Source organism: Pan paniscus, chromosome 4, assembly GCF_029289425.2.
Source record: "Pan paniscus chromosome 4, NHGRI_mPanPan1-v2.0_pri, whole genome shotgun sequence".
NCBI classification, from domain to species: domain Eukaryota; kingdom Metazoa; phylum Chordata; class Mammalia; order Primates; family Hominidae; genus Pan; species Pan paniscus.
Window position 1 is genome coordinate 167,695,223 of NC_073253.2, and position 9,595 is coordinate 167,704,817.

At 48.4% G+C, this 9,595-nt stretch overlaps 1 long non-coding RNA gene across 1 annotated transcript; it reads right to left on the reverse strand.

The window, feature by feature from the left end:
* Nucleotides 1-3,616: 3,616 nt before the first annotated feature.
* LOC130541554 (uncharacterized) lies at nt 3,617-6,062 on the reverse strand. The gene is made up of 3 exons (XR_008955624.1): nt 5,832-6,062; nt 4,760-4,988; nt 3,617-4,395 (listed from the first exon to the last, which is right to left on the reverse strand). It is a non-coding gene; the product is annotated as an uncharacterized LOC130541554 (long non-coding RNA).
* Nucleotides 6,063-9,595: the final 3,533 nt, after the last annotated feature.

Below are 9,595 nucleotides of genomic sequence, written 5' to 3' on the forward strand. Positions count from 1 at the left end.
CTTTCATTTCAACTATTGAAGTATACTTTAAATGTATGCAACATGTTAGCACAGAAGTACAGGTAGCTACTTTTGATGATAAAAAGTGTATCAGTATTGGGGTGTGCTGAAAATAATTCTATGAATGTGGTGCTTGTCAACAAAATGTGGAGACCACTGTTGTATATATACAAAGGTGGGGAGGCTGGAAAGAACCAGGAAGGCTGCTGTGGCTGGAATCCAGAAAGGAGTGGGGCAGTACATTGACGTGAGGCTGGAGAGGTATCTTAAGGGGCAGTGGGGAGCCACTGAAGGTGCTTGAGCAGGAGAGGGGCTCCATATCATATTTGTGGTTTTATTTTTATTTTTTTATTTTTGAGATGGAGTTTTGCTCTTTTTGCCCAGGCTGGAGTACAAGGGCACGATCTTGGCTGACTACAACCTCCACCTTCCGGGTTCAAGTGATTCTCCTGCCTCAGCCTCCTGAGTAGCTGGGATTACAGGTGCACACCACCACACCTGGCTAATTTTCTGTATTTTTAGTAGAGACGGGGGTTTTACCATGTTGGCCAGGCTGGTCTCGAACTCCTGACCTCAGGTGATCCACCGGCCTCGGCCTCCCAAAATGCTGGGATTACAGGCGTGAGCCACCGCACCCAGCCAGATTTGTGTTTTAAAAACAACAGTCTGGCTTCTCTGGGGAGGATGATGTGAAGCAGGCAAGAGCAACTCCAACTTAGAACCTCTGTGCTCTTGGGGGTAGCAGTCTGGAGGGGTAAGGAAAGGATGTGTTCTGGAGCCCCTTGTTCTTGTTTCCAGTTCCCCCTCTACTTCTTTTAGTTGTGTGACCTCATTTACAGTGTTCAATCTCTCTGTGCTTTGTTTCCTCACCCTAAAAACACGAGTCACCACAGGGCTGTAGTGAGGATGAAGCCACATCATGCAAATCAAGGACTGAAAACAGAGCCCAGCACAGAGAAAGCACTCTGTGTGTGTTCGCTGTTTTTACTGCTGTTGTTTCCGCAATTTGCCTGGGCCCTCCTCCAAGGCAGGAGACTTATCTGTCCACCCTGAGCCCTCAGCAGCCCAGGCTGCTCCTGGTAATGCTACCAACTCACTGTGTGCCTTGGGGCAAGTCCTATCTCTCTATTTGGAGACTCAGTTTCTCCTTATGCAAAATGAGGACTAAAATGAGGATCCACCAGTGAGGGTCAGTGGCTCTCACACTGGGTCCCTTGGGGCCCTGGAATTCTGTGGAGATGCCCCGGGGGAGTGGTGGACTGAGCATTTTCATTTTCATTTGTCTTACATGTTTGGATCATGTAAAAAATTTCATTTGAACAAAGAAATCTGTTGCTTCTAACAACCTTTTAAAAGCTTGAATACAAATGGATGAGATGTTCCGTAAAGGTCTTCCAGGTCCAGAGTTGATGAATCTTGTTGCAAAATCATAATGGGCTAGCAGCCTAAGTCGCCCGTTATAAATGTCTCCCTGGCACAGAGTTCAAGTTTCTCACGTATAATCCCTGCCCCCATTAGGCCCGGTAATGCCTGTGCGCAAAGATGTATAATACCTCTCCCTCGTCAGCTGCCAGCTGGCCCTCAAGATTTATGTGTGGCTCCTGTTTTTCCTCATGCAAACGCTGCCCGTCGGTTCCTTCCATCTTTCCTAATAAGTCATCTTCCTCACCCTTGGTAATCTCTCTCACTTTTCCCGGGACCGCCTCCAGCCGGCCTTCGTTTATGCAGCCGGCAGATGCCAATTGGCAGCATCCAGGGGCTCCAGTGTGTGAAAGGGGCCCCAGTTCAGTGGGGATATTTGAGCTGAGCTTCAGGCTGCAGGTCTCGAACTTCGGTGAACATCAGAATCTCCCGGCAATGCAGTTTTCTAGGCTTCAGGTCTTCTGACCAGAGGCTGCCTTGGAGTCCAGGAATCTGAATACTTAACGAGCCGCATGTGGGCTTCTGAGGCAGTCTTCTTGAGAGTGTTCTAGCGGTCTAGGCCTCAGTGTTCTAGAGACGATGTCTTCAGATTAAGTTGAAAACCACTCCCCTTTTCACTCACATCCCTCCTCCATTCATTCATCCAGCCAGTCGGCAAACCCTCACCGAGCACCCACCTATAGCCAGCGTTGCACTGAGAATAAAAAGATAAGCCAGACCCCGACTCTCCCCTTGCCAAATGCACGGTACAATTTGGGAGCTTACAACTTTATGTCTAATAGAATGAGGCATGAAAGCAGCAGGTTAAAGAGGAGATGACCCAGGCTCTGGAATGAGATGGGCTGCTCACTAACTTACTGGCTGTGATGGTTAATACTGAGTGTCAACTTGACTGGATTGAAGAATACAAAGTATTGATCCCCGGTGTGTCTGTGAGGGTGTTGCCAAAGGAGATTAACATTGGAGTCAGTGGGCTGGAAAAAGCAGACCCACTCTTTATCTGGGTGGGCACCATCTAATCAGCTGCTAGCGCGGCTAGAATATAAGCAGGCAAAAAAATGCGAAAAGAGAGACTGGCCTAGCCTCCCAGCCTGTATCTTTCTCCCGTGCTGGATGCTTCCTGCCCTCGAACACCGGACTCCAAGTTCTTCAGTTTTGGAACTCGGACTGGCTCTCAGCCTGCAGATGGCCTATTGTGGGACCTTATGATCACGTGAGTTAATACGTAATAAACTCCCCTTTATATGTATATCTATTCCATTAGTTCTGTCCCTCTAGAGAACCCTGACTAATACAGCGACCCTAGGAAAACAACTAGGCCTTCCTCTGCCATGCTATTATTACAATGGTGATAATAACAGAATGTGCTGCTGGGGGTTATCAGGAAGATTAAACAGGGTCATGGACGGGAGCTCTTGGCCGATGCCTGGCACACAGTGGTTTTCAATAAACAGTGGTAATTCCATTTTAGGTGGAATTTGCTTTCTTTCTTTTTGAGATGGAGTCACGCTCTGTCGCCAGGCTGGAGTGCAGTGGCGCGATCTCGGCTCACTGCAACCTCCGCCTCCCGGATTTTCCTGCCTCAGCCTCCCGAGTAGCTGGGACTACAGGCGTGTGCCACCATGCCCAGCTAATTTTTGTATTTTTAGTAGAGACGGGGTTTCAGGCTGGTCTCGTTCTCCTGACCTCATGATCCGCCCGCCTCAGCCTCCCAAAGTGCTGGATTACAGGTGTGAGCCACTGCGCCTGGCTGGAATTTGCTTTCAATATTTAGGATATTTAGCTTCCTCTTTAATCATCCAAGTCATCTCACTGTTAGAAAAAAAATTTTCTTTTTTGCCTTCTTGCAATGAATCAGAGCCCTGAATGAAGGCAGGGAGAAGGCAAAAAGTATTTCTTTTCAGATCAAGGTTCCCCTTTCCTAGGATGCCTTGGGCTGGGGCGTGACTAATCCTTCTCTAGACAAGTCCATGGCCATGTCCTCTCTTGGGAGAGTGGCTGGAGCTCAGGCCCTGATGCCAGGTGAGTTTGAATCTGGTTCCAGCTGTGTGGCCATGGGCAAGCCACTTCGCCTCTCTGAGCCTAAGGACAGTATGTACAGTATGGTACTGTTGAGGTGTTATATACAGTGAGATCTACAAAGCTTATCTAGGCACATATTCAGCAGCTGTAAACTATTAGCAACAATTCGTCATTCACTGAATAGATATTTATTGAGCACCTAGAATCTGCCACATGTTGGACTTTACACCACACACACAGCAGTTCATTCAAAAACAGACCCAACAATAAGTAAACAAATACAGACATAGATATGTCAGGGTGCTGAGCACCATGAAGAAAAATAAAGCAGGGGAAGGGATAGAGTACGATGGGGGGCATGGGTGGGGGTATTTAACTAGGACACTGCAGGAAGTCCTATTGCAAATGGGCTGTTTGAGCAGAGCCCTGAATGAAGGCGGGAGAAGGGAGCCTGTCTGTGATGTCTCCTGACCAGGGTCTGGTGGCGGCAGAGACTGGGACTGCAGCCCCGCATTGGCAGCAGGTCTTCCACGATGGGGTGTTCCTCCCAGCTCCCCGCCTCCCTCCTCCTGCTTCTGCTCCCTTTTGGCAACCCCAAGAGGCTGAGAATGTCCTTGGCCACGCTGCTCCCTGGGGCCAGGGCTGTCTCCCCAAGAAGGAGTCCAGTCTTCCCTGTGGAGCTCATGACAGTATTCCCTGGGAACACAAGCCGTGGAGAGGAGACGCCCCGGGAGTTAACAAAGGCACTGAACTATTTAGCTTAATCTCTGACTTCTCTCTCTTGACCTCTCCTCCAACCAAGTAGATAAATGGCCTCGCTCTGTTCAGTGCTTGGCTCGGGTCACAATAAATCAGCTGGCTGTGTATGCGTGCACGCTCACTCTCCCAAGCTGAGGCCAGCCTTCCTGTGATAAACCACCAGTATTTATTCCAGTCTGTCCTGTGTGTGTCCTGGAAACAGAAATAATTTGGGGTTGGGGTGTGTTTTCAGGTTCATGCTCTGCTCTTCTTATCCCATAGAGTTTGACAGAGCTAAGCCAAGCCAGAGTTACACTGACACACAAAAATGACACAGGCTAAATCACAAACCCTGCAAAGGCTGCTGAGTTTCATCATCCCCGTCCCAAAGGCAAGCCCCTCTTCCCTTGAGTAAGGATACCTAATGTGTGTCAGGGGATTCACCAGATGCAGACAGGAACCAAGCCCCATCCTGCCCTAGAAGAGCCTGCAGGCCGGTGAGGAGGGCAGACAACTTTCACCCAGGACAAAAGTTGCTAAGAGAATAAAGAGACATCACATTTTCTTGAGTACTCACTATGCACCAGGAGTTGTTCCAAGATCCCAATTAGCAGTAACGCATTTAAACCTCAGAGCAGCTCAACACGGTAGAGGTGTGTTCCCATCCACAGCACTGCACTGACACCAGACAGCCTGGGAGGGCTGTGGGAGCCAGACTGGGTATGACTCTGTGGCCTGGGGTCAGATGTCTGCAGCTTCCCAGAGAAGAACACACTTGATTGAGCCTTGTTGGGGTGAAGAAGCACCTGACAAGTGGAAAATAATTCCAGGCAGAAGGACCAGTGTGGGCCACGAAAGGCACATGTGGTCCTGTGGTGTACTCTCAACCACCCAGGTCCTATTATCGTGCCCATTTTCAGAGATCAGTGAGGTTGAGCAAGTTGCCCAGGGACACACAGGAGACTGTTCAGATTTTCACTCCTGGTCACCAACTACTGGGTCTACTGCCTCCAGACAATGCAGGTCACAGGGGCACATCATATGGGACCTCCTGGAGGGCTCGTTCTCATCTCAGATGTCAGGAGGCACGGCCCAGAACGTGCAGGGCCCTGAGATCTGTGCTCAGCGGCTTGGACTGGAGGCTGAGTAGACCAGTTGTGAGCAGGCTCTGGAGGCTATGGCCCCAGTAGCCCTAGTGGCTTAGCAGGAAGACCACAGCCTGCACCAGCCACTCACTTCCAGACCCCACACCAGAGGCCCCTGAAAGGGGGCAGGATGTGCCTCTGGACTTGCAGACACCCACCCTCCATGACAGTCCTCCAGGGGCCCATCAATCCCCACAGCCTTTCCTTCTTCTTCAAGGGCCTCCGCCCTAGAGAGGGACTTTTTCGTGAGAAAACAGAGGTGCCTTACCCCACCCAGTTCCCCTTCCACACTGGGAAGGCAGGGCTCGGAAGGCAGGGCTCAGACCGCAGGGAGGGATGGAGAAGGGGGAGCTCGGAGGCTGCTGGAATGAACTGGGCTGGGGGTGGGAGGCATTCCTGTAAAGGAGGACTCGAGGCCTCCAGGGGCTGGGGCGGGAGGCAGTCAGGCTGCTCGAGATTCTGGCCACTTGGCGCAGTCATATTTCAGAGCCTCGGCTTCCTCACCTGTAACCTGGGGACAGTGGTCGTTCCTTGAGGCACGCCAGGAGGGGAGAATGAAGCGGAATATGGAAAGGGCCTCCCCTTTAGTAGCTGTTCCCAGCACAAGGAGTTTGGGTGGTGGGTCCCCGGGAGGACCTATTTATTGTTAGTATGAGCCATGACGGCAATCATCTAGCAATGCCTGCTGCGGCACGAGACCAGAATGGCGGACACGGGGGAGAAAGGCAGCCCTGGTTGTACTCAGCCGCACGGGGCTGTTTTCCTTCTGCTGGTGGCTGCGGCTGGGGGGTGGAGGGGGCGGGTGGGGGCTGAGCTCAGCTCTTAGCTGGAGATGTCTCAGCATCTGACGTGACACTGCTGTTGTTTTTGGCTTCACATCCAAGACTCTTTCGCGGCTAATTACTCACTGTCTTGGGAGACTGGCCCAGGAGCCTGAGAAGGGAGAGAGGAGAGAGAGTGCCGGTTTCTGTTTTGCAACCAGTTAAGGAGGCAGCAGTGCTGGGACCCATGGACCTGGCTGGAAGGAATAAAGTCTTTTGCACGCTCTCAGCTTTATTGAGATATAATCTACGTACAATAAAATTCACAGTTTGGATAAACCTACTAAAAACCTACAAAACCCATAAAACCAAAAAATCATCACCCCATCAAGACTTAGAATCTCTCCAATAACATTTCCTCTTGCCCCATCTGTCAATACCCACTCTGCCCTAACTAATCACTAATCTGCCTTCTGTCACTATGTGTTGGTTTCACCTTTTCTAAAATTTTATATGAATGAAATCACCTAGGATGGACTCTTTGGCATCAGGCTATTCTCATGCCACGAAATGTTTCTGAGATTCACCTACCTTGCCGAGGGAATCACAGGTCCATTCCTTTTTTTTTTTTCTTTCGAGATGGAGTCTTGCTTTGTCGCCCAGTCTGGAGTGCAGTGGCGTGATCTCGACTCACTGCAACCTCCGCCTGCCAGGTTCAAGCAATTCTCCTGCCTCAGCCTCCCGAGTAGCTGGGATTATAGGGACCCACCACCACGCCTGGCTAATTTTTATATTTTTAGTAGCTGGGACGACAGGCGTGTACCTCTACACGTGGTTAATTTTTGTATTCTTAGTAGAGATAGGGTTTCACCATATTGGCCAGGCTGGTCTCGAACTCCCAACCTCAAGTGATCCACCCCCCTGGGCCTCCCAAAGTGCTGAGATAACAGGCGTGAGCCATCACACCCGGCCGGGTCCATTCCTTTTTAGTGCCAAGTTGTATTGCATTTATGTGGACACGACACAATTAATTTACTCATTCATTTACTAATAACCATTTTAGGTTGTTTCCAGTCTTTGGGTGAACATATGCTCTCATTTCTCTTGAGTAAATACCAGGAGAGTAAATATCAGCGGAGTTATTGGTGCATATTATAAATGTATGTTTAGTTTTATAAGGAACTTCCAGACCTTTTCCCAAAGAGGCTGTACATTTTACACTCCCATCAGCAATGTCTAAGAGTTCTAGTTACTCCATATCCTTGCCATCACTTGATATTGGAAATCTTTTAAATTTTAGCCGTGTTGTTAGTAGGGGTTAGTAGGTATCTTACTGTGGTTTCAATTTGCATTTCTCCGGTGATTAATAATGTTAAGTATCTTTTCACAGGCTTGCATCTCACATGGGATTTTGAAAATGAAATGTGGGGAGTCTTGAACCAAGGCCTTGACACTCCCATAAGAAGACCTTGGAAATTTGGGAGGGGATTAGAGGATCATGTGCCATTATCCCTACCTCTCCTAACCTAACTTTTAAAACTGGAATGGTTTATTACATGAGTAATATACATAAATGTATTCATCTTGCAAGAATAGGAAAAATGTCTTATGTAAGACTTGAGACTCCCATGACTGCACTGAGGGATCCCTTTATAACCCCTTGTTTCTTCTCAGAGATCCTTCTTTATTTTTAGTTTTTTTAGACAGGGTCTTGCTTTATGGCCTAAGCTGGAGTGCAGTGGTGCGATCACAGCTCACTGCAACTTCCAGCTCCCAGGCTCAAGCGATCCTCCCACCTCAGCCTCCCAAGCAGTTGGGACCACAGATGTGTGCCCCATGTCCAACTAATTTAATTTTTTTTTTTTTTTTTTTTTTTTGTGGAGACAGGGTTTTGCCATGTTGCCCAGGCTAGTCTTGAACTCCTGAGCTCAAGCGATCTGCCTGCCTCGGCCTCCCAACATGCTGGGATTACAGGCGTGAGCTACCACGCCCAGCCCCTTCTTTATATTTGCAGACATGTCCCCCCCCATCACAAATATCCAGTATATGTTTTTATGGGTGTGTTCTTACATGCATGATAAAATGCTGTACAAATCATTCTTCAGCTTGCTTTTCCCAATCATCAGACTCTCTTAGAGGTCTTGCCATGTCAGTACATGTTGATCTGCCTTGTTCTTTTTGTTGGTTAGAATTCCATTGTAAGGATGAATCATAGTTTATGAATCAATTTTCCTACTGCTGGATACTTAGGTTTGCTTGTTGTGTTTTGTTGTTGCAATCGTACAGCAAATATCCTTGTCCTTGCTTTCTTTGCTGATATGTGTGTGTTTCTCAAGGCAGATTCCAAGGAGTGGAACCATCAAGGTTTTGTATCAGTTATCTATTGCCACAACAATACTGTGTAACAAACAACTCAAGATTTAATGGCTTAAAACAACAATCGTTCATTCTCATCAGTCAACTGGTTGTTGGTTGGGTAGTTCTGCTGATCTGACCTCAGCTTAACTGATCACAGCTGAGTGTTACTTATGTGTTCAGGGCTGGCTGGCGGGTCAGCTGGGGGCTGGCTGGTCTTGGATGGTCTTAGCTGGGAAACTCATCTCTGCTTTATGTGGCCTCTCTTCCTCAATCAGACTGGCTTGGGTTCATTCTCGTGGTGGGGACAGGGGCCTGAGAGAGAGTGGAATTACTCAGGGCTTCTTGAAGTCTGGGCTTACAACTGGCTCACCATCACTCATGCTCCATTCTATCAGCCAAAGCAGATCAGGATATTCCACAGATTCAACAGATGGGAAAATAAAATCCACTACAGTCTGCCTCCTGGGCTCAAGTGATCCTCCCACCCCAACCTCCCGAGTAGCTGGGACTACAGGTGCTCACCACCACGCCTGGCTAATTTTTAAATTTTTTGTAGAGTGGAGGTCTCATTATTGCTCAGACTGGAAAACTCACTTCTTGACAGGAAGAGTGGCAAGTCACATTGCAAAGGGTATGAACACAGGGAGGGGAGGAATTGGGGCCATTTTTTGCAGTCTACTACGGTTTTTGAATATGTACATTTTCCATTTTATTGGATATGCCGAATTGCTCTCCTAAATGGTTGGTTCAGTCTACACCCCATGGGCAGTGGGCAGGAGAGACCGTTTCCCTATAACGTGTCATGCATAGAGTCTGTGCACTTTGCCAGCATGTGGGCCAGATCTGTGATTCTCCAACATAGTGCAAGAGCTTACAAGGCTACAGGAGAAGTGAAATGCACCCTCCAAGAGGCTTCGTTTTACTCATCTTTATGGAGGCAAAAACCCATTTCTAAAAATTAAAACAAACATGGAGATAACGCATGACCGTGCAAAATTCATGTGACGTTTAAAGATAAACCATAAGATTTCAAAGAAACGTCTTGCTAGCAAGGCCAGCTACTTCAGACTTGACACTGTACACTCAGAACTTCTGCATTTGCTCATTTGTGTGCCCAGTGAATACTTAGAGATTGCCTCCGGCATACCA